Source organism: Anomaloglossus baeobatrachus, chromosome 12 (genome assembly GCF_048569485.1).
Source record: "Anomaloglossus baeobatrachus isolate aAnoBae1 chromosome 12, aAnoBae1.hap1, whole genome shotgun sequence".
NCBI lineage: Eukaryota > Metazoa > Chordata > Amphibia > Anura > Aromobatidae > Anomaloglossus > Anomaloglossus baeobatrachus.
In genome coordinates this window covers 30306151-30331669 of record NC_134364.1, presented here as the reverse complement: position 1 = coordinate 30331669, position 25519 = coordinate 30306151, and the positions used below count along the sequence as shown (strand labels likewise).

Genomic DNA, 25519 nt, shown 5'->3' with positions numbered 1-25519 from the left:
GTGCTCCCTCCATTTCACGCAGCTGCCGCACCTTTTTGCATCTGACCAAGCCAAGGTCGCCTTCATGATGTCCCATCTGGAAGGAGAGGCACTGGCCTGGATGAACCCCTTGTGGGAGAAGGAGGATCCGGTAACTACCAACATCCAGGAGTTCCTGCAGGCATTTCGTACCACCTTTGACGAGCCCGGACGCGCCTCCGCGTCTGCCTCATCCCTCCTCTGGCTACGTCAGGGGACTCTGACGGTGGGCCAATACGCCATTCGGTTTCGCACCTTGGCCTTGGAACTCGGGTGGAACAATGAGGCCCTAACCGCCGCCTTCTGGGAGGGACTCTCGGGTCGGATTAAAGATGAGCTGGCGGGTCGGGACGTGCCGTCCTCCTTGGATGCCCTGATTGCTCTAGCGACTCGAGTGGATCTTCGTTTCCAGGAACGATCCAAAGAGGTGTCCCGCGAGAGGCATCCCCACCACTGAAGCCCATCGCTCCCCAGTCGGCATCACCTGGCGCTTCTACCTACAAGCCCATGCAGATTGACCGCCTGAGGCAGTCTGAGCAACGCAGAGCAGAACGACTAGCAAAAGGTCTCTGCTTCTACTGCGGAGCTGGCACACACCTGCTACGCTCTTGTCCCGAGAAGCCGGGAAACTCCAAAGCCTAGGCCTGGTAGGAGAGGCCACCCTAGGTGCTGGGACACTCTCAGACTCCGTTACCTGGACTATTCAAGTCACCACAGAAGAGAGCCGGTTCACGGCAGAGGCGTATCTTGATTCCGGAGCAGCAGGCAACTTCATCCAGCAGGCCACGGTGGATAAGTACCAGGTGCCTGTCCTCCCACTAGAGAAACCGCTGGTGATCGCCTCTGTAGATGGGAGACCCCTCTCTGACACCGTCTCACTGATCACCAAGCCTGTGGAAGTACGGATCGGTGCTCTGCACACCGAGAAGATCACCTTCTACGTCCTCCCGCGTATGTCTCATCAGATCCTGCTGGGACTCCCATGGTTACGGACACACGAACCGACGGTCAGCTGGAGTACAGGTGAAATCACCCGATGGGGCTCTTCGTGCCACGAGAGATGTCTGAAAACCATCCAGCCCGTTCGACGCCCTCCGGTTCCAGAGTCTCTACCAGGACTGCCTTCTGCCTACTGGTCCTTCTCGGACGTTTTTGATAAAAAGGAGTCAGAGGTACTACCGCCTCATCGTCCCTACGATTGTGCCATCGATTTACTGCCAGGAACCACGCCTCCTAGAGGAAGAATATACCCCTTGTCCCCTGCGGAGACACGAGCTATGTCTGCCTATATTACCGAGAGCCTGGCAAAGGGGTTCATTCGGAGGTCCTCATCCCCTGCCGGAGCAGGGTTTTTCTTCGTCAAGAAAAAGGAAGGTGATCTGCGCCCTTGCATCGACTACCGGGGTTTAAACCAGATCACCGTAAAGAACAAATGCCCTCTGCCGCTTATCCCCGAACTATTCGATCGGCTCCGAGGAGCCCGGGTCTTCACCAAGTTGGACCTTCGTGGGGCCTATAACCTGGTTCGCATTCGCTCTGGAGACGAATGGAAAACCGCCTTCAACACTCGGGATGGGCACTATGAGTATTGTGTCATGCCCTTTGGTCTGTGTAATGCTCCGGCAGTCTTCCAAGAACTGGTGAACGACGTGTTCAGAGATCTCCTCTATGTCTGTGTCGTGGTATATCTGGATGACATCCTGGTCTTCTCTCCGGACCTACAGACCCACAGAGAGAACGTGCAGCTAGTTCTCCAGAGGCTTAGAGAGAACCGTCTGTACGCCAAGTACGAGAAATGCATCTTTGAACAGTCATCTCTTCCCTTCCTGGGTTATGTAATCTCGGACACTGGCCTGCAGATGGACCCAGAGAAAGTGTCTGCCATCATCAACTGGCCTCCTCCTTCCGGACTGAAGGCTATCCAACGCTTTCTCGGCTTTGCGAACTATTATCGACAATTCATCCCGCATTTCTCCGCCTTGACTGCGCCTCTCTCTGCCTTGACTAAGAAAGGAGCTAATCCTAAGGACTGGCCCCTGGCGGCCGATGCCGCGTTCTGCTCCTTGAAACAGGCGTTTGCTTCCTCCCCGGTTCTCCATCGCCCTGAATTGAACCGACAGTTCACCTTGGAGGTGGATGCCTCCTCCTCAGGAGCCGGAGCAGTGTTGATGCAGAACTCCCCCTCCGGCAAGCTGGTCACTTGTGGATTCTTCTCCAAGAGCTTCTCAGCACCCGAACGCAACTACACCATCGGGGATCGGGAGCTACTGGCCGTGAAGCTTGCCTTGGAGGAATGGCGCTACCTCTTGGAGGGCGCAGTATGCCCTGTAATCATATACACAGACCGCAAGAATCTGGAGTACCTGCGGTCAGCCCAAAGACTGAACCCACGACAAGCCCGCTGGTCCTTGTTTTTTGCCCGATTTGATTTCCAACTCCATTTTCGGCCTGCGGACAAAAATGTGCGGGCAGACGCTTTGTCCAGGTCCTTAGTGCCCGTGGAGTTGGAGGAGGAGACGTTCCAGTCCATCATCAACCCCAGCAACATCATGCCGGTGAATCCTGTCACGGTAACTCAGATACCCCCTGGGAAAACCTATGTCCCAGATACTGACAGACAGAGAGTCCTGCACTGGGGCCATGCCTCGAAGATTGCCGGTCATGCTGGTCAGAAGAAGACTTGGAGCACGATTGTCCGTCACTACTGGTGGCCGTCCCTCCGTAAAGACGTCTCAACCTTCGTCTCGGCCTGTCCGTCCTGTGCCCGGAACAAGACACCCAAGCACCTACCATATGGACGTCTCCTGCCTCTGCCCATTCCTTCTGTTCCGTGGCAACATATCGCAATGGACTTCATTACGGACTTACCTTTATCCTCTGGACACACAGTCATATGGGTTGTGGTGGACCGTTTCTCCAAAATGGCTCACTTCATTCCCATGGCCGGGCTGCCCTCTGCCCAGGAGCTAGCTGACTCCTTCATCCAACATATATTCTGATTGCATGGCTTTCCCGCACACATTGTGTCTGACAGAGGAACTCAGTTTACGTCGCGCTTCTGGATGGCCCTCTGCAAACATCTGGAAGTATCTCTGGACTTTTCTTCGGCCTACCATCCTCAGTCGAATGGGCAAGTGGAGCGGGTCAATCAAATCCTGACCTCCTTCCTGCGCCACTACGTTAATGCCCATCATGATGACTGGTCCACGCTTCTTCCTTGGGCTGAGTTCTCCCACAACCATCACATCAGCGAGTCCACCTCCAGCTCTCCATTTCGAGTCGTTTACGGACTTCAGCCTTCGGTTCCGTTGCCAGTATCCTCGGCTTCCGATGTCCCCGCAGCAGATGCTCTGGTCCAGGACTTCTCAGCCATATGGAGCTCTGTCAAGACCTCCCTTGAGTGGGCTTCTTTGCGGATGAAGAGACATGCGGACAAAAGGCGCTTGGATCCCCCGTGTTTCTCCCCTGGTGATCTGGTCTGGCTTGCATCCAAGTATGTCCGATTGAAGTTGCCATCGTACAAGTTGGGTCCTTGTTACATCGGGCCGTTTAAAGTCGTGAGCAAGATTAATGCTGTCTCCTACAAGCTGCAGCTCCCGGCCACGATGTGGATACCCAACTCTTTCCATGTCTCCTTGCTCAAGCCTGTTGTCCTTGGTCCCTTCTCCATTGAGGTCGGTACTGCTCCTCCTCCCATCGCTGACGATGACATCTATGCGGTAAGGGATATCGTGGCCATGAAGACCGTACGTGGTCGGCAATACTTCCTGGTGGACTGGGCGGGTTATGGTCCTGAGGATAGGTCCTGGGAGCCCCGGGAGAATGTTGGCACTCCTCTGATTCGTGCCTTCCTGTCCCGCTTGCGGGTTGGGAACGTGGGGGAGGGGGTACTGTCACGCTTCCCGGTCCCCTTGTCCCGTTCTCCGGTCCCCGTGGCCCGCTTCCCGCTCCCCGGCGGCGTCCCCTGCTCACCACTCCGGTCCCAGCCTCCTCGTCCCCACCTGCAGCCTCCACGCGTCCAGCTCCCCGCTCCCGGCGCTCCTCTGCGAGGGGGGACTCCCAGCCGGGCGCTCCTGCCTCCTCCTCACCGCTTCCTGGACTGGCTTCTGGCACACGGGCCTCGCGCATGCGCATTAGGGCGCGCGCGCGGTCATTGACCCTTTCTTAAAGGGCCAGCACCCAGAGACAGGATATTGCATAGAAAGGTACAGGGTATTTAAGGGTTCTCCTTCCTGGTGGGCGGGGCCTGTTCTACGTGTTTAGTAAGCTAGTGTTCAGGTCCCCTATTGCTTTGCCTTGTACCTTGCCTGCATTAACCCTCTCCTGTCTCGTAGAGCCTGTCCTGCCACGCCAGCCGCACCGAACCACGCTCATCCCTATACCCTGACGGTGACTTCGGCGGATGTTCCACCATCTCTGCAGCTCCGCCAGTCTCCAGTCCCTGGCTCCGCTTGGTGACCCGTTCCATCGCTCAGCAAGTCCCGGATCCCGCCTGACCTTACCATCTGGCCTCGGACTCTGAGCCTCGTCACCCGGACCACCGTCCAGAACTCCATCCACCTTTCCTGCTCCCATACGGACTGTCCGGCTACCAATAGTGCTTCGGCTGCCGTGCACCCAGACCCTCTGGCGGGGTGACCTGCCTGGCTGCCTCCTCAGAGGAAACCGGTGTACGGTCCAGAGGTTCCACCACCCGGACGTTACAATATCGTACGTGATTCAAAGCTCAAACGTAGGGTTGATACCTACAAATAGTGACGTACAGGCGTGCGTTATGCACTGTATCCTTTAAGGGTCATTTCTGCAATGGGGTTGCGCCACAGTGGTCTAAGCTTGAGCAGAAATAAAAGAGAAATACGTCATATGTCATGTATATAGGCATAAATGAATAATATAGGTATAAATAGGTACCTATGGGCTGTATGGCAATAATAGGTGGCTGGAATTAAATCTCAGAGAGATTGGCCAGTAATATCCTGCCAAAATAGAAAGAAAATGGCTGTAACATATATTCTTACAAGTAAGGTAGATGTAATAAGCCCCTGGTTACTATCTGGCTGTAACTGGTTACCTGCAGGTAGCAATGGAATGGGATGATTGTGTAGCCACATTGATGTAATTATGTGCAGGCTTGTGCCTGCATCGCTCTGTACAAGAAAAGAAGAGAAGCAGGACATCCCCATATAATCATTCCTCCATCTAGTGATTACTCATGAGTCAGTGATTAGGGGTAAGCAATGGAACTGTTTACTTTACCAATAGATTGCGGTCTGTATGTGTGATATTGTCACGCTCCCCGGGTCCTCACCCCCGTTCCCCGGCTCACCTGCCACGATCTCCGCTTCCCAGTCACCGGATTCCGTCCGTCCCAGGGCTCCGGGCCCCCGATCCCGGCGCCCGACAGCTTCCCTGGACCTGGCCGGCTCCCCTGCGTCCTCCTCGCAGCCTCCTTCCCTGGCTTCTGGCACCCGGGCGGCGCGCATGCGCATTAGGGCGCGCGCGCGGTCACTGACCCTTTCTTAAAGGGCCAGCGTCCATTAACAGGAAATGAGGTTGCACAGGTACAGGGTATATAGGGGGTCATTGTCCAAGGGGGCGGGGCCTGATCTTCGTGTTCCCTGAGCTAGGAGTCAGGTCTCTTGGTGTTTATGTGCCTGTACTCACCTATCTGTCTTTGTAGAGCCGTACCTGCCTCGCCATCCAGTCTGCCGTGTCCTGATCCCCGCACGCTGTCCGTCTGCCATCTGACAGTCCGTACCATCCCGGATCCCTGCGGTGACCCGTCATCTTGCTCCAGAGGTTCCGGACCCCGCCTGATATCACCTCGGCCTCCGAACCTGAGCTACGTCACCAAGACCACCTTCTGTGACTCCGTGGTCCCTGGGACTCCTCCGCTGCCTTCACTTGCACGGACTGTTCTACTGCCCATCAGTGCTTCAGCTGCCGGACTCCCTACCACCATCTCAGAGAGTTCGGTCCAGTGGATCCACCTCCTGGGTCTGCCCGACCGCCCGGCCGTGACAGTAAGATCAGGCCATGGATCCCGCTGCTGCACTAATGGCCCTGCAAGAGGAACTCCAACGCCAGCGTGAAGTCCAGACCCGCATGCTGCAATTCATGACCTCCGTGGACACCCGCCTGTACACATTACAAGCATCAATGACGCCTGCGGCACCCAGGTCCCCCGCCAGGCAAGCCATGGCTCCCGTACCAGTGGCAGCCTCTTCAGATGCTTCCCGACTCCGTTTGGCGTCACCTCCTCGGTATGCTGGAGATCCCAAGACCTGCAGGGGCTTCATAAACCAATGTTCCCTTCACTTCACGCAGCTGCCACATCTGTTCGCCTCCGACCAAGCCAAGGTCGCCTTTATAATGTCCCACCTAGAGGGCGAGGCGCTGGCGTGGATGAACCCCTTGTGGGAGAAGGAGGACCCCATGACCAAGGATCTTCAACAGTTCCTACAGGCCTTCCGCAGTACCTTTGACGAGCCAGGACGCGCCTCTGCCTCTGCTTCATCACTCCTCCGCCTACGTCAAGGGACACTGACGGTGGGTCAATACGCCATCCGTTTCCGCACTTTGGCTTCAGAACTCGGGTGGAATAATGAGGCCCTAACAGCCGCCTTCTGGGAAGGACTCTCGAGTCGCATCAAGGATGAGTTGGCGGGTCGGGACGTGCCCTCCACCCTAGATGCACTGATCGCCCTAGCAACTCGTGTGGACATACGGTTTCAGGAGCGCTCCAAAGAGCTATCTCGGGAGAGACGCCCGGTACGGCATTCTCCTCCTCCGCAGAAGTCCTCCGTTCCTCAGTCATCAACAGCTGGGATTCCCGTCCACGAGCCCATGCAGATCGACCGAGTGCGGCAGTCTGAACGACGTCGAGCAGAGCGGCTCGCCCAGGGCCTCTGCTTTTACTGTGGTGAGGACACCCACCTGCTACGCTCCTGTCCAGAGAGGCCGGGAAACTCCAAAGCCTAGGGTTGGTAGGAGAGGCCACCCTAGGTGCTGGGACTCTCTCAGACCCGGTTATGTGGACTGTGCAAGTGTCAACTGGAGAGACGCGGTTCACGGCTGAGGCCTATCTTGATTCCGGGGCAGCAGGCAATTTCATCCAGCAAGCCACCGTGGATAAATACCAGGTGCCTGTTATCCCACTCAACAAACCCCTGGTGATTGCCTCTGTGGATGGGAGACCCCTTTCTGACACCATCTCCTGGACCACCAGGCCGGTTGAACTGCGCATCGGTGCTCTTCACACCGAGAACATCGTCTTCTACGTCCTTCCGCACATGTCCCATCAGATCCTGCTGGGCCTTCCATGGTTACGGACTCACGAACCATCAGTCAGCTGGGGCACTGGCGAAATCACCCGCTGGGGTGCTTCGTGTCATGAGAGATGCCTAAAATCCACACAACCCATCCGACGACCTCCGGTTCCTGAGAACCTACCGGGGCTGCCCTCGGCTTATTGGTCCTTTGCTGATGTCTTTGATAAAAAAGAATCCGAGGTACTGCCGCCACATCGCCCCTACGATTGTGCCATCGACCTGCTCCCTGGAACAACGCCACCACGAGGACGAATATATCCTTTGTCTCCAGCCGAAACAAGGGCTATGTCTACTTACATCTCAGAGAGCCTGGCTAGGGGATTCATTCGGAGATCCTCCTCTCCTGCTGGAGCAGGTTTCTTCTTTGTCAAGAAAAAAGAGGGCGATTTACGTCCCTGCATCGACTACCGGGGTCTGAATCAGATCACTGTTAAGAACAAGTACCCTCTGCCGCTCATCCCCGAATTGTTTGACCGGCTTAGAGGAGCCCGTCTGTTCACCAAGCTGGATCTTCGGGGTGCTTACAATCTGGTGCGCATCCGCTCTGGTGACGAATGGAAGACCGCGTTTAATACGCGCGATGGACATTATGAGTACTGCGTGATGCCCTTCGGCCTGTGTAACGCTCCTGCCGTCTTCCAAGAACTGGTGAACGACGTGTTCCGAGACCTCCTCTACACCTGTGTGGTAGTATATCTAGATGACATCCTTGTCTTCTCTCCGGACCTCCCAACCCACAGAGAGCACGTACAGCTGGTTCTACGACGACTAAGAGAGAACCGTCTGTACGCAAAGTATGAGAAGTGTGTCTTTGAGCAGTCTTCTCTCCCCTTTCTGGGGTACATCATCTCTGAGACTGGACTGCAGATGGATCCCAAGAAGGTCTCCGCCATTCTCAACTGGCCTCCCCCTTCTGGACTGAAGGCAATCCAACGCTTCCTGGGATTCGCCAACTACTACCGCCAATTCGTCCCTCACTTCTCTGCTCTGACTGCTCCACTTTCCGCTTTGACTAAGAAAGAGGCAAATCCAAAGGACTGGTCGCCTGCGGCCGACGCCGCGTTTGGCTCTTTGAAGCGGGCTTTTGCTTCCTCGCCTGTACTTCACCGTCCGGAGCTAAACCGCCAGTTCACCTTGGAGGTGGATGCCTCCTCCTCAGGAGCCGGAGCAGTGCTCATGCAGAAGTCCTCCTCCGGGAAGATGGTGACTTGCGGATTCTTCTCCAAGGGCTTCTCAGCGCCTGAACGCAACTATACCATCGGGGACCGAGAGCTCTTGGCAGTCAAACTGGCACTGGAGGAATGGCGCTACCTCCTGGAAGGTGCAGTGTATCCCGTGATCATCTACACGGACCACAAGAACCTAGAATACCTGCGGTCCGCTCAGCGACTGAACCCACGGCAAGCCAGGTGGTCCTTATTCTTTGCCAGGTTCGACTTTCAGCTTCACTTCCGACCCGCGGACAAGAATGTACGCGCTGATGCCTTGTCCAGGTCTTTCATGCCCATGGAGCAGGAGGAAGAGACTACCCAACCCATCATCTGTCCTAGCAACATCATTCCGGTGGCCCCTGTCACCCTAGCCCAGATACCGCCCGGGAAGACCTATGTCTCCGATACCGACAGGCAAAAAGTGTTACACTGGGGTCATGCCTCAAAAACAGCCGGGCATGCTGGTCAGAAGAGAACATGGGGTGCGATTGTACGCCATTACTGGTGGCCATCCCTTCGCACGGACGTCGCTGCTTTTGTCTCTGCCTGCTCCTCCTGTGCCAGGAACAAGACGCCCAAACACTTGCCCCATGGCCGTCTTCTGCCTTTACCGATACCCTCAGTCCCGTGGCAACACATAGCAATGGACTTTATTACGGACTTGCCATTATCCTCCGGGCACACAGTCATATGGGTCGTGGTTGATCGATTCTCCAAAATGGCCCACTTCGTTCCTATGGCCGGACTGCCCTCTGCTCAGGAACTCGCGGAAGCCTATATACATCACATCTTCCGCTTGCATGGCTTTCCATCCCACATAGTGTCCGACAGAGGAACTCAGTTCACCTCCCGCTTCTGGAGGGCTCTATGCAAACATCTGGGAGTGACTCTGGACTTTTCTTCTTCTTACCATCCTCAGTCTAACGGCCAAGTGGAGAGGGTCAATCAAATCGTGACCTCATACCTACGTCACTATGTCAACGCCCATCACGACGACTGGTCCTCGCTTCTGCCTTGGGCTGAATTCTCCCATAACCACCACGTCAGTGAGTCATCCTCCGAATCTCCCTTCCATGTTGTTTACGGACTCCAGCCCGCCGTCCCATTGCCTATATCCCCTTCCTCGGATGTCCCGGCTGCTGATACTGCAGTTCGTGACTTTGCTACCATTTGGGACTCTGTCAAGGCGTCCCTTGGGCGCGCTTCCCAGCGGATGAAGAAACACGCTGACAAGAGACGTCTGGATCCTCCGTGTTTCTCTCCTGGAGATCTCGTCTGGCTTGCCTCCCAGTACATCCGCCTGAAGATACCATCCTACAAGCTGGGTCCTCGCTACATCGGGCCGTTTAAAGTCCTCAACAAGATCAATGAGGTCTCCTACAAGCTACAGCTCCCGGCCACGATGAGGATACCCAACTCATTCCACGTCTCCCTGCTCAAGCCGGTTGTCCTTGGTCCCTTCTCCGCTGCTGCCAGTCCGGCCCCTCCACCTATTGCCGATGACGACATCTATGCGGTAAGGGATATCGTGGCCATGAAGACCGTACGAGGTCGACAGTTCTTCCTGGTGGACTGGGAAGGGTATGGTCCTGAGGATAGGTCCTGGGAGCCCAGGGAGAACGTGGGCACTCCTCTTATCCGTGCCTTCATGTCCCGGTTGCGGGGAGGGGGGCGTGGGGGGGGGGGGTACTGTCACGCTCCCCGGGTCCTCACCCCCGTTCCCCGGCTCACCTGCCACGATCTCCGCTTCCCAGTCACCGGATTCCGTCCGTCCCAGGGCTCCGGGCCCCCGATCCCGGCGCCCGACAGCTTCCCTGGACCTGGCCGGCTCCCCTGCGTCCTCCTCGCAGCCTCCTTCCCTGGCTTCTGGCACCCGGGCGGCGCGCATGCGCATTAGGGCGCGCGCGCGGTCACTGACCCTTTCTTAAAGGGCCAGCGTCCATTAACAGGAAATGAGGTTGCACAGGTACAGGGTATATAGGGGGTCATTGTCCAAGGGGGCGGGGCCTGATCTTCGTGTTCCCTGAGCTAGGAGTCAGGTCTCTTGGTGTTTATGTGCCTGTACTCACCTATCTGTCTTTGTAGAGCCGTACCTGCCTCGCCATCCAGTCTGCCGTGTCCTGATCCCCGCACGCTGTCCGTCTGCCATCTGACAGTCCGTACCATCCCGGATCCCTGCGGTGACCCGTCATCTTGCTCCAGAGGTTCCGGACCCCGCCTGATATCACCTCGGCCTCCGAACCTGAGCTACGTCACCAAGACCACCTTCTGTGACTCCGTGGTCCCTGGGACTCCTCCGCTGCCTTCACTTGCACGGACTGTTCTACTGCCCATCAGTGCTTCAGCTGCCGGACTCCCTACCACCATCTCAGAGAGTTCGGTCCAGTGGATCCACCTCCTGGGTCTGCCCGACCGCCCGGCCGTGACAGATATCACCGGTAGGACCGGAAAGTGACCGAATTCCTAATGAAAGTGAGAAAGGTAAAAAAAGGAAGGTTTTAAAAGTAGCATGAAGAATGAGGACGAAGGAAAAAGGAGTCGGCTACCATAACTCACCTGTGCTGCCGCGGGACGTGTGGACTGGTGTGAGGATCCTGCAGAATGTGCAGTGCCTAGCGCTCGGGGGTTTAAGTGAGGAGTGTGGGCGTGTATCACTGACTAAGCTTCCTGTCTTTGGATACCGGAAGTCGGGAGTCTGGAACGCACGACACGCTCACGCTGTGCGCGCCCCAGACTCCGCCCCCCGCTAGTGCATCCTGGAGAAGTGTGGGCGTGTAGGGTAAACCTGGTGTTAAGGTGAACTCTTAACCAGAGATCACTAGTTGCCTACTGCCTGGCCGAATTGATATGGGCCAAGTGCATGCATAAAAGAATTCACACCAGACACAGTCGGATATAAAGTCTCTTCTTGGTCACAGTAGAAAATGGCACCAAAACAGACAGAGGAGACTCATGCATCCTCTTGATATAGGCTAGGGGCGTACACAAGTTCAGATATGCCCATTTAGTGGGACAGTTCATGGGCTAGCGAATGGGGAGATCCGTGTTGCTGTCGATGGGCAGGTCTGACTCCAGTGGATGAAACCATGACGATGGGAGGGATGTCATCTGGTGCATCCATGCTGATGGTTTGGTCTGGGATGTCTTCCAGCTTGACCAGGGATCTTCCCTTATATGGTGGTCTTTCATCTGGACATTCCTTGCATTCCAAGCAAGGTGTGGATAACAGGAAATGGTGGCCATCTTTATATCTGTCATGTATATGATCTGAAACCTGAATTATGTAAGGCAAATCGATATATTTCCCACAATCCCTTGTCAAGAAGTTAATTAAGTATTTCATCTTATGGCTCTCCTCAACAGTCCCCCCTAAATACTTTATTAACCTTCTGACCCTACCATGGTCCTCTAACACATCAGCTCTAATGCTTTAACTGCAACCTTTTTTCATTTTTCTATCCGCTATACAAGCAATACTAAGCCTTTGCCCCCGCTGGTACAGACTGCTGATCAGAGAGTTGATCACATCCCGCACACACAGTTCACAGAGGCACAGGTAACTAGAACAGATTTATTTAATGCTGAAGAACTTACTCAGAATTTGAGATTAATCGATTAGAAAGAGTAAGGCAATTGTAAGAATAAGCTTCTTACTGTTATGCTGCAGCTTTTAGCATTACTATTTCTGAAAGGCTGATTCTCAGTCAATATCCGAGTGCTGTCCGCGTTTTCGAGACTTTTCTACCCGAATACACCTGATTGTATCACAACTCTAATGGATCTCTTCTTGTCTCAGGTCTATAATCTACCACCAGGAGGCCTTTAACAAGATTTCCCTTACACATGGATCCGATTACCTTCAGTAACACAGAGTAGCACTTTTACGGCTTCAAATACCAACAAATAAAACAATACCAGTTACCTATAAGTGTATGTTATCCTTAAGTCACTTAAACCCTTAAAATAATTGATTGGTTCAGGTCAGATAATGTTTTTCCCACCATGAGCCCTTATTTGCGTAATGTTCCTGTACCCATTGTTCCCTTATGGTTATTTCCTATGTATCATCCCCAATCTAGAAATTCTCCATAAAGTTCTATGTGAGATAATCCAGCACTATGTGTGTTGTGACCCTCATTCTGCTGGTACGATGGACTCTTTACAGTGGTTGTTGTCTCCAGATGGGTTTTCCCTCAAGCTTCATGGAAGTCGCTGTGGTTGGGATAAGCTGGATCGGTCCACCTGATTCTGACTCATGGCTCATTCTGACTTGTCTTTTTAGGATCACCCAGTCTCCTGGCTGGAGACCACGTGCTCCTGACACTGATTTAGGATCTGGAATTGGATGATACACATGTTTAACACACTATATAGGCAGTCGTATACGGCTCGTACATCACTGGTCAGGACATCACACTGTATCTAAAGTATCTGAGAAATATAATCACATTGTAGGTGCTAAACCAAAAATATCTTATATAAAGATCTAATTATTAAGAAAAAGGAAAATTTGTTACATGATTTGCAGCGTTCACCATTATCTTGTGGATCGTTACATGTTTATGTTATAATCATTAAAATTCCAAACAACATACACCCATGTGAGTATAGACACAATTAAATATTCCAATAAAGGAGGGGGCAGGGATTGGGGCAATAGCCCTAAACTCTCCCTACCTCGCAGCGGAGGTCGGCACCCTATAAGGCGAATTGGTGCCCCCGCTCACCGACGGCTCGCCCTCCCTATCCCTACACTGCCAAGCTAATACGTGCTGCTAATGTCAGTGAGGAAATATAGAAACCGTGAGATACAGGGATAAAGAGGCGTCATTATGCAATTATATATATCCAATTCATTCCCAAAGATTACATATTCACACTCTGTATTTACATAGCTGTTTGGTAGCTTAAATCAATATGATACAGCAAAATTGAAGGACCAAACCCTAAAATAAATTAAATATCTCACATGTATAACATGTACCCACTGTATAAATACAATAATAAGGCCAGGTAAAGTCATGAGGAGATCTCGTCCAATCACAGACCCTCCACTGTCCAATTCACACTCAGGCTAATAAAATAAACGCATATTTATCAGCCACTTAGCATGAAAGAAGCGCAACGCATTTCTCCCCTCTTCGCAGTGGCAGACAGGGGTTCATCAGGGGCATCCCCAGGTACTGACCTCTATAATGACCTCTGCTATAGAATATGTACTTTTTACCACTTTTTAGGAACTCCATCTTTACATACCACCAGCATCATGAGTTTTTCAGCAGTAATGTTTTCCACACTGGATATGTTTCAGAGCAGGCCTGAAAAGAAATTCACACAACACGCACAAAACTTATATAAACCTACTCATGGTAGATGTATATGACTAGTGATGAGCGAGCATGCTTGTAACTACTCGGTACTCGCACGAGTATCGCTGTACTCGGGCTGCTCGGCGGGGACCGAGTAATCTCGCGATACGCGTGCTGTACTCGTGGTCTTCATTTCTGCATGTTGGCGCTCTTTTGAGAGCCAGCCCTCATGCAGGGATTGGCTGGCAGACCACTGCAATGCCACAGCCCTGTTAGTTGTGGAATTGCAGTGATTGGCCGGCCTGCACAGCGTGACCGAGCCTTTATACCGGCCGGCGCGCTGTGCTCTGCACACAGCCATCCAGACAGTCAGTGCAGGGAGAGTGTTGCTGCTTCAGGGAAAGCTTTGCGGCCCTTTATAGCTTTTTCAGTTGCAGGGCTGCAAACAGTGTGACCAAAAGTCCTTCTCAGGACTATTCTAGTTGTATACAGGCAGGCAGGGTATAGCCAGGTCGGAGTACAGTAGCAGAGTCCTTCTCAGGACTATTGTTGCTATATACAGGCAGGGTATAGCCAGGTCTGAATACAGGCTAGTGACCAAAAGAGTCCTTGTCAGGACTATTGTACCAGTATACAGGCAGGCAGGGTATATAGCCATTCCTAGTGGTGACCGTATACCAGCCTTCATCATATCTGGGGCTGGTGTACACAGTCTAAAACAGTCCAGATAGTGTCTGACTTGTCTGTAATTGTCGCTCCCCAAAAAAACCTGTTAGGTTCTTATTGCGTCCGTGCTTGGTTTTTAAAACCGCACGTGTGTGCCTGTTGGTGGCAGCGTACAGGTGCACTTGTGTGCAATTTCCAGAAACTTTGATATAACGCACAAGTAGTGAATATACACGTCAGCAGTGCACAGCATTGCAAAATGCGCAAGGGCATTGGCAAGGAACAAGGAAGTGGACGTGATGGTGGTGCAGGCAGAGGCCGAGGTCGTGGGCAAGCTCTAATTTCGCCACAACAAAGGGCCACATCTAGTCGCTCGCACGTCCTGTCCCAAATTCTTGGGGACCGCAGCAGTACACCGCTCTTGAACCAAGACCAGTGTCAACAGGTTGTTAGTTGGATAGCAGATAATGCTTCCAGTCAGATTGGCACCACCACAAACACTCTGTCTTCCACACGGTCAAGTGTCAGTAGCCGTGATACTGCACCGCACATTTCTGAACCTGATCCTCCTTCCTACCACCAGGCTGAGTACACGTCCTCCTCGGACATTAATGATCCCACACTTGGACACTCGGAAGAGCTGTTCACGTTTCCATTCACACATTCTGGCCTCTCGCCAGCTCATATTGAAGTGGGTCATGAGGAGATCGTCTGTACAGATGGCCAAATATTTGAGCAGCCACGTTCTCACGAAGTTGGCAACGTGTCTCAACAAGTGGTGGACGATGATGAGACACAATTGTCAGCAAGTCAGGAGGAGGAGCAGGGTGCGGAAGAGGAAGACGACGTGGTGGATGATCCAGTAACTGACTTAACCTGGCAGGAGGATATGCAGAGCGAGGACAGCAGTGCACAGGGGGAGGGAGGCGTAGCATCACAACAGGCAGTAAGAAGCAGGGTGGTGGCCCCAGGCAGAAGTCAGGCAACCGTTCCCCGGAACAACACGACGACACAAGGTGCCTGTACAAATGTTAGGTCTTCCCGAGTCTGGCAGTTTTTTAAGTTGGATCCAGATGATTCAAAAAAGGCCATTTGCAACACCTGCCGTGCCAGCATCAGCAGGGGTACCAAAACTAGCAGCCTGACCACCACCAGCATGATCAGGCACATGTCAGCCAAGCACCCGACTTTGTGGGAAGTACAACAGAGTCGAGGAGCAGTGCTTGCTGATGTCACTGCTACGTCTTCGCTGGTTGTGCATGCGAGCCAATCCCTGTCCATGCACCTGCAGTTGCCTACGCAGAAAGAACACCATCATCAAGCACGTCCTTGTCCCAGCGCAGCGTTCAGTTATCCATTCAGCAAACCTTTGAACGCAGGCGCAAATACACTGCCAACACCCCACATGCCACAGTTCTAAATGCTAACATTTCGCGACTGCTTGCGCTGGAAATGTTGCTTTTTAGGCTGGTGGAGACAGAAGCATTCCGTGACCTGATGGCGGCAGCTGTCCCACGTTACTCGGTCCCCAGCCGCCACTATTTCTCCCGGTGTGCCGTCCCCGCGTTGCATAACCACGTGTCACAAAACATCACACGTGCCCTGAACAACGCTGTTTCACCCAAGGTCCACCTAACCACAGACACGTGGACAAGTGCTTGTGGGCAAGGCCGCTACATCTCGTTGACGGCACACTGGGTTAATATTGTGGAAGCTGGGACCCAGTCTGAGCGAGGGACGGAACACGTCCTTCCCACACCAAGGTTTGCAGGCCCTACCTCAGTCAGTGTTTCACCCACACTCTACAGCTCCGGAATGTCATGCTCTTCAGCCTCCTCCTCCTCCTGCGCATCCTCATCCACTGTACCCTCCACACCAGTCACAAGCTGGAAGCACTGCAGCACTGCCTCGGCAAAGCGGCAACAGGCTGTGCTGAAGCTAATCTGCATAGGTGACAAACCCCACAATGCAGAAGAGCTATGGACAGCTCTGAAACAGCAGGCAGATCACTGGCTCACACCTCTGAACCTAAAGCCAGGAAAGGTCGTGTGTGACAATGGCCGGAACCTGGTGGCGGCTTTGAGGCGAGGCCAGCTGACACATGTTCCATGCGTGGCCCATGTGCTCAACCTCGTGGTTCAGCGGTTTCTAAAGTCATACCCAGAGCTGTCTGATCTGCTGGTAAAAGTTCGCCGCCTGTCTGCACATTTTCGAAAGTCACCTACTGCTTCAGCCGGCCTTGCCGGCTTTCAGCGCCGTTTGCATCTTCCGGCTCACAGACTGGTGTGTGATGTCCCCACGCGTTGGAATTCAACTCTGCACATGTTGGTCAGGATATGTGAGCAGAAGAGGGCAGTTGTTGAGTACCTGCATCACCTAAGCCGTCGGGAAATGGGTCAAACTCCACACATAACACCTGAGGAGTGGAGATGGATGTCAGACCTATGTACCATCCTCCAAAACTTTGAGGACTCCACCAAGATGGTGAGTGGTGATGACGCCATTATTAGCGTCACCATACCGCTACTCTGCCTTCTAAAACGGTCTCTGCTGAAAAACAAACATGATGCATTGCAGGCGGAGCGCGATGAGTTGCAGCAAGAAACAGTAGTGGGTGTGGGTGATAACGCACAGCCCAGCCTCGTCTCATCACAACGTGCAGTGGAGGACTATGACGAGGAGGAGGATGAAGACATGGAGCAACTCTCCGGCCAAATTGAGGATATGACATGCACACCAGTCATATCCTCGGTTCAGCGTGGCTGGCCAGAGGTCAGGGGTTTCTATACATGCGATAGCACATATGTAGTATATTACATTAAATGTCCGTGCGGTCTCGGATATGTTGGGGAGACTACCCAGCATATCCGGGACCGCATTAGCCGACATAAGTCAGACATTAGATGTGGCAACTCCTTGTTGCCCATCCCCCATCATTTCTTGACAACTGGGCACCGAATTTCCCAGCTCAAGTTTCAAGTCATTAACCACGTTGATATTAAACGCAGAGGAGGCAACAGGGTTAAAAGCCTCCTTGATAGGGAGGCCAGGTGGATTCATACCCTGAATACACTTGAACCTCACGGTTCATCCAGCGAAGGTATCTACGACTTTTTAACACTTCTGTTTTATCCTGATTAATATTTAGATATACATCTCAGGATCGTATAATGTGCCATATAAATGAATTTATCTCCTTCCACTGTTGTAACCTCTCCATTTTATGGACATTACATGCATGGATATGTATTTGTTGTTTCATTGTCTCATGCTAATATTGACACAATACCCTTTATTTTACAGAAACATTAAGATATCCCGATCCTGAGCACCGGCCGGCACGTCTTTTTATAGCTGCACTTCCTCTTTTGCATTATATAGCACTCTGGACACCAAGATTGGCTCCCACTTACACTGATGCACTGGTTATCTGGTTAGTTTATTGCTTAACACTGTTACATCTACAGCACTTGGTAACAGCTTACATTATGCCCCTGTGAGAGGATTGATCTGGAGCGTGGGCTGCGCATGCGCGGCTTGCGTTCCACTTCACAGACTTCCTGTATTCCAGTAACAGGAAACCAGGTTTACCCTACACGCCCACACTTCTCCAGGATGCACTAGCGGGGGGCGGAGTCTGGGGCGCGCACAGCGTGAGCGTGTCGTGCGTTCCAGACTCCCGACTTCCGGTATCCAAAGACAGGAAGCTTAGTCAGTGATACACGCCCACACTCCTCACTTAAACCCCGGAGCGCTAGACACTGCACATTCTGCAGGATCCTCACACCAGTCCACACGTCCCGCGGCAGCACAGGTGAGTTATGGTAGCCGACTCCTTTTTCCTTCGTCCTCATTCTTCATGCTACTTTTATAACATTCCTTTTTTTACCTTTCTCACTTTCATTAGGAATTCGGTCATTAACTTTTCCGGTCCTACCGGTGATATCACACATACAGACCGCAATCTATTGGTAAAGTAAACAGTTCCATTGCTTACCCCTAATCACTGACTCATGAGTAATCACTAGATGGAGGAATGATTATATGGGGATGTCCTGCTTCTCTTCTTTTCTTGTACAGAGCGATGCAGGCACAAGCCTGCACATAATTACATCAATGTGACTACACAATCATCCCATTCCATTGCTACCTGCAGGTAACCAGTTACAGCCAGATAGTAACCAGGGGCTTATTACATCTACCTTACTTGTAAGAATATATGTTACAGCCATTTTCTTTCTATTTTGGCAGGATATTACTGGCCAATCTCTCTGAGATTTAATTCCAGCCACCTATTATTGCCATACAGCCCATAGGTACCTATTTATACCTATATTATTCATTTATGCCTATATACATGACATATGACGTATTTCTCTTTTATTTCTGCTCAAGCTTAGACCACTGTGGCGCAACCCCATTGCAGAAACGACCCTTAAAGGATACAGTGCATAACGCACGCCTGTACGTCACTATTTGTAGGTATCAACCCTACATTTGAGCTTTGAATCACGTACGATATGCTTACACACAGTAGACGCAGCTCTTAGAAAATCCTTGACAATATGGCGACATTGCACCTATGGCAGTTAAACACACACCATATTGAATTCAGTAAATCCTATATACTCATGCTGAGAGGCGCCTACTGTAAGTTCAAGTATACATCACTAGACAATCTAGCCATTTTATTGTACTATGTGGACCAAAATATAGGTCGCAACTTGACACATACTAATAGTATCCATGTGGCACAGCATTTGATTTCACACAAGGAATATATCTCCTATATATATCACATTATAGTGACCTTAAACCAATAGGATAATACGTCTCACATGTAATTGATATACGTGTTTTCTATTTCAGTTAAAGGCTTTCCAAGCCACTAACGCGGTATGATCTACCTATTACTGATTTTGTCTCCAACATATTAATCTTGGTGAGTCATGTAGGTTACCATTCTCCTCCCATATCCACATTCCCCATATTTCTACTTTATGATCTCATGGTTTCACATCTCTCTGCCCTGGCATGACATTCTCTCTCCATTTTCTCTCCCTTTTCTTGATTCATATTTCTTCCTCTTACTGCAGGGTCGGCTCCATTAATAACTCCACCATATCACGTAACCACTATAGTTAGATACCCGAGACCTATCTCTATACCCCCATATGGTTCACATACCCTTGATTGGACTCACATGTCCTTACGGAATATCTATTATGTTGTAATCATATGACAGATTGCATCTTTTATTAGGTATTTTGTCATCGTCTATCTCTTTTATGTTGGAAAGTATGTTTTCTTTTGTCAAGATTGTATGTATATGATATTGATTATTGTTATTTCTCATTGTATATAGATAAAAAGTCCAGTCTGACGAAGGCGTATCAACAAACGTCTCTTTTTTGGGAGTAGTAGTGTGCCAGATGAGTATAAGGCCAGGGAAGAAGTAGCAGCAGGATTTGAGTCCTTACTTCCCATTATTACTGTGAATAAGAATGTTGCATGGATCAATTATCTCTATTATAATCAACAGAGATTTGTTAATTACTCCAGGAACGCCTTAACTGGGTTAGCTACTCAGTTGGGTCAGACTACTCTGCTGGCCAACGAGAACCGGATGGCTTTGGATATGTTATTAGCAGAAAAAGGAGGTGTTTGTGCAATGATAGGAGAGGCCTGTTGTACTTATGTGCCAGATGAAACAGGCCCAAATGGTAAGGTCACCCAGGCCCTGAAACAATTAAATTCCCTATCCAAAGAATTGAAAGAAAATTCAGGGGTAACCAATCCTTGGGGTGACTGGTTTAGTTGGATGACTTCTCTGAAAGGGATACTAATTCAGATAGGGATTATAACCCTTCTAGTGTTGGTTTTTGCTATAATTATTGTTTACTGTATTTTGCCTTGCTGTAAGAAGATTTGTAATAAGGGGACAAACGAGGCTATAGCCATGGCAATCTTCCCTTTAGTATTATATACAACAGCAGCCCCCTCCAAAACTGACACAATGCTTACCATCAAAGTTCAACAACCCAAAGTCAAACTTAGGAGGTTGTTATAGAAGGGCACCACGGGGCTTGGATCCTCTCTGTGGGAACTGAGGTGAAGATGTTAAGAAAGACCCGAGGGCGTGATTAGCACGCACCTATATACCATAGCTGTGGGATACTGTAGTCTCTGGGTAGCCCTCACGGAGTAAGTAGACAGATAATCTTATTAAGGGGGGGACTGTGAAGGCCTAGGCTATGAATCGTTTGTCCAGTATGATATTATATTATAATAAGATTAATCTGTATTTTCTATGTTTTATGTATTGCTTTTTACATATACCTGATTGAAATGTTGCAAGGATTGTAAACGTAAACCAACTATGCTTAGGGCTAAGTAATGAGTTTGCAGTCTCATAAATAATTAAAGTGACATTCTTCAATGTCTTCTTCCAGTCTTGGAAAACCAGTTAGACTCATGATTAAGCAATATTCTTGAATAGATTTTCCTCTCTTCCCAGACACACCTGAATGCCTTAAAGGAATGTTGTTTTACAGGACTGTCCAAAAAGCTGTATAAAATGTTATGCTTTTGAATACACTGGCAGAAGACCCTCACTTCTCCCAAATAGAGACACGTTTCTCTGTGTGGTCATTTTCCTGATTCATATACATCTGCGCAGTTCTGATTTGAAATCCAAATCCGTGACCCTGAGAGAGACCCGGAGGTCTCCCCCAACAACTATAGTGATGTGTGTGGGGAGGGGCAATCAGAGGCTATAGTGATGTGTGTGGTGGAGGGGCAGGCAGACTATAGTGATGTGTGTGGGGGAGGGGAAGGCAGGCTATAATGTGATGTGTGTGGTGGAGGGGCAGGCAGAGGCTATAACGTGATGTGTGTGTGGGGGGGCAGGCAGAGACTATAGTGGTGTGTGTGGGGGAGGGGCAGGCAGCGGCTATAGTGATGTGTGTGGGGGAAGGGCACGCAGAGGCTATAGTGATCTGTGTGGGGGAGGAGCAGGCAGAGGCTATAGTGAAGTGTGTGGGGGAGGGGCAGGCAGAAGCTATAGTGATGTGTGTGGTGGAGGGGCAGGCAGAGGCTGTAGCATGATGGCTGTGGGGGGGGAAGGCAGAGGCTATAACGTGATCGTTGTGAGGGGGCCAGGCAGAGGCTATAACGTGATGTTTGTGGGAGAGGGGCAGGCAGAGGCTATAGTGATGTGTGTGGTGGAGGGGCAGGCAGAGGCTGTAGCATGATGGTTGTGGGGGGGGCAGGCAGAGGCTATAACGTGATGGTTGTGGGGGACAGGCAGAGGCTATAACGTGATGTGTGTGGGGGAGGGGCAGGCAGAGGCTATAGAGATGTGTGTGGGGGAGGGGCAGGCATAGGCTATAGTGATGTGTGTGGGAGAAGGGCACGCAGAGGCTATAGTGATCTGTGTGGGGGAGGAGCAGGCAGAGGCTATAGTGATGTGTGTGGGGGAGGGGCAAGCAGAGACTATAGTGATGTGTGTGGTGGAGGGCCAGGCAGAGGCTGTAGCATGATGGTTGTGGGGGGACAGGCACAGGCTATAATGTGATGTGTGTGGGGGAGGGGCAGGCAGAGGCTATAGTGATGTGTGTGGGGGAGGGGCAGGAAGAGGCAATAGTGATGTGTGTGAGGGAGGGGCAGGCAGAGACTATAGTGATGTGGGTGGGGGAGGGGCAGGCAGAGGCTATAGTGATGTGTGTGGGGGAGAGGCAGGCAGAGGCTATAGTGATGTGTGTGGGGGAGGGGCAGGCAGAGACTATAGTGATGTGTGTGGGGGAGGGGCAGGCAGAGGCTATAGTGATGTGTGTGGGGGAGGGGCAGGCAGAGACTATAGTGATGTGTGTGGGGGAGGGGTAGGCAGAGGCTATAGTGATGTGGGGGGGAGGGGCAGGCAGAGGCTATAGTGATGTGTGTGGGGGAGGGGCAGGCAGAGGCTATAGTGATGTGTGTGGGGGAACAGCAGGCAGAGGCCATAACATGATGTGTGTGGGGGAGGGCAGGCAGAGGCTATAATGTGATATGTGTGGAGAAGGGGCAGGCAGAGGCTATAACATGATGCGTGTGGGGGAGGGGCACAGAAAGGCTATAATGTGATGTATGTGGGGGAGCGGCAGGCAGAGGGCAGAGGCTATAGCGTGATGGTTGTGGGGGAGGGGCAGGCAGAAGCTATAGTGATGTGTGTGGAGGAGGGGCAGGCAGAGGCCATAACGTAATGTTTGTTGGGGAGGGGCAGGCAGAGGCTATAGTCTGGGGATTAGGTCTATTGCTGTACATGGGGGGGTTTAGGGAGCTTATTGCTGTAGAGGGGGATTACAGAGTGAGGGATAGTACAAGGGAGAAAATCGATGGGGAAAAGTGTAAGGACTCAGTATGTTGGGGGTCTCAGTATGGAGAGAGGTAAACTTGGCACTCAAGATCAATGTGAATAGTGGTTTTATTGTGAAGAACTTGTAGGACCAGCACAAGCACAGATGTTTTGTTCAAAAGACCTTCATCAGTGCATGAAGAGGGTCCTCAGACAGTATAGTAGCGTGAGGAGTGGTGTGGCTGGGTATGACGTGGTGTCCTCCATTGTCTATGTGGCAATGATCTGCTTGGGCTGGTCCTACAAGCTCTTCACAATAAAAAACACTATTCACATTGATCTTGAGCGCCAAGTTTCTACTTCTACTTGAGACGGTTTTGGACCCTACTCGTGCTCCCCCCAGAAGTACTGTGTGTAGCAACCCACTAAGTATGGAGAGGGGGAGGCATTGGGAGCTCATTATGAACAGGGGCAGTGTGAGAGCTCAGTATGGAAAGGGGGCAGCATGGGTGGGCTCAGTATGGAAAGGGGGCAACATGGGTGGGCTCAGTATGGAGTGGAGCAATGAGCAATGTAGGGGACTCGGTGTGAAATGTGAGATAGTGTGTGGGGGGGGCTCAGCTTTAGGCATGAGGCAGCATGGTGGTCTTTGTATGCTGAGTGAGGCAGCATGGTGGTCTTTGTATGCTGAGTGGGGCAGCATGGTGGTCTCTGTATGCTGAGTGGTGCAGCATGGTGGTCTCTGTATGCTGAGTGGGGCAGCGTGGTGGTCTCTGTATGCTAAGTGGGGCAGTGTGGTGGTCTCTGTATGCTGAGTGGGGCAGCGTGGTGGTCTTTGTATGCTGAGTGGGGCAGCATAGTGGTCTCTGTATGCTGAGTGGGGCAGCATGGTGGTCTCTATATGCTGAGTGGGGCAGCATGGTGGTCTCTGTATGCTGAGTGGGGGAGCATGGTGGTCTCTGTATGATGAGTGGGGCAGCATGGTGGTCTCTGTATGCTGAGTGGGGCAGCATGGTGGTTTCTGTATGCTGAGTGGGGCAGCATGGTGGTCTCTGTATGCTGAGTGGGGCAGCATGGTGGTCTCTGTATGCTGAGTGGGGGAGCATGGTGGTCTCTGTATGCTGTGTGAGGCAGCATGGTGGTCTCTGTATGCTGTGTGGGGCAGCATGGTGGTCTCTGTATGCTGTGTGGGGCAACATGGTGGTCTCTGTATGCTGAGTGGGGGAGCATGGTGGTCTCTGTATGCTGTGTGAGGCAGCATGGTGGTCTCTGTATGCTGTGTGGGGCAGCATGGTGGTCTCTGTATGCTGTGTGGGGCAGCATGGTGGTCTCTGTATGCTGAGTGGGGCAGCATGGTGGTTTCTGTATGCTGTGTGGGGCAGCATGGTGGTCTCTGTATGCTGTGTGGGGCAGCATGGTGGTCTCATTATGGAAAAGGGGTAGGCAGTATTTGGAGTACATTAAGAAGGTTAGAGAAAAACTCCACAAAACCATACAGTTAATACGGGGGGTCCAATTAAATTTGATGACCCACCTGCTGCACAAGCTTATGTACATATTAGAGAAAAGAGGAGCGGCAAGCTTTTAAAGTGCAAAAAATGTGACAGGTTTTATTCAGACAAGTGACAATTCATTACAGGGTTAAAAACACAAGAACAGAGACCATGATTATATATAACAATGCCCTATTTCCCCCCCTGTCCCAACACACATGTATATATATGTAAACATAGACATGGAAAGTATAGTAACTGTATCAGGGCAAAAAGACCAAATTAACACATATTCAATACAATGTTAAAGCCGATATTGCTGGTAGATATTGCAAATTGCCCAGAAAGATTATTGGGGAAAACATCCCACTGGATGGGGAACAGGGCATGGAGCCAGAGATAAATGACTCTGATAAGTGGCCAAATAAAGTCTCAAAGCAACCCTAAGACCAGCCCAACGTACGTTTCAATGACGATTTTCTTTATCTTCTTCAGGGGAAAAGGTGCTGTAATGCATGCCCACCAAGTGCTGGTTTATAAATGCGTGCCGCTGCAAACAGGAAACCCCAGAAGTGACGTATCGGCGCATGCGCAGGCCGCCGAAGCCGGACCCAAGCGTCAGTAGGCCGTCACGTCGAATAGCGCATGCGCGGGAGCCGGGACGCGTCTCCAAGGCTCCCGCGCAGGCACGTGGCGTATAGACAGCAGCGTTGACACAGGGGAAGGCAGCGCGGACCGCGCACGCGCATAGAAACAGCCGGGGATAGATGTATCACACTGGTGCAGGGGCGGTAAAAAAAAAAAAAAATCATTACAGGAAAAACTATATATCCTAAGGGGCAGAGGTAGGAGGCTTCTGTGTATATGTGACAATGTCTTTATCATCCTTCCCTCCTACACCGCTGCATAAGTTGTAGAAAAAGGTCACTGTTTATTCTGAATGAAAAAACAAAAATAGGCGATATTATTGATGGGCTAATGGAAACATAAAAAGGGGATATGTGCAATATAAATAAAAACAAGGAATGAAAGGAAGGGAGACATAGAATCAGCAAAGAGGAGCAAAAAATTGCCATTATTTACATATTCTTTATCATTCATTAAGGAGCAGTCCAAAACCAAAGGCACCAGAATAGTCGAATCTAAAGAAATGACGAGT

The 25519-nt window shown here is 51.3% G+C and overlaps 1 long non-coding RNA gene across 1 annotated transcript; it reads left to right on the top strand.

The window, feature by feature from the left end:
- The first annotated feature begins 18446 nt into the window (after nucleotides 1-18446).
- LOC142257924 (uncharacterized) lies at nucleotides 18447-19453 on the top strand. The gene is made up of 5 exons (XR_012727681.1): nucleotides 18447-18506; nucleotides 18616-18691; nucleotides 18787-18851; nucleotides 18931-19013; nucleotides 19405-19453. It is a non-coding gene; the product is annotated as an uncharacterized LOC142257924 (long non-coding RNA).
- Nucleotides 19454-25519: the final 6066 nt, after the last annotated feature.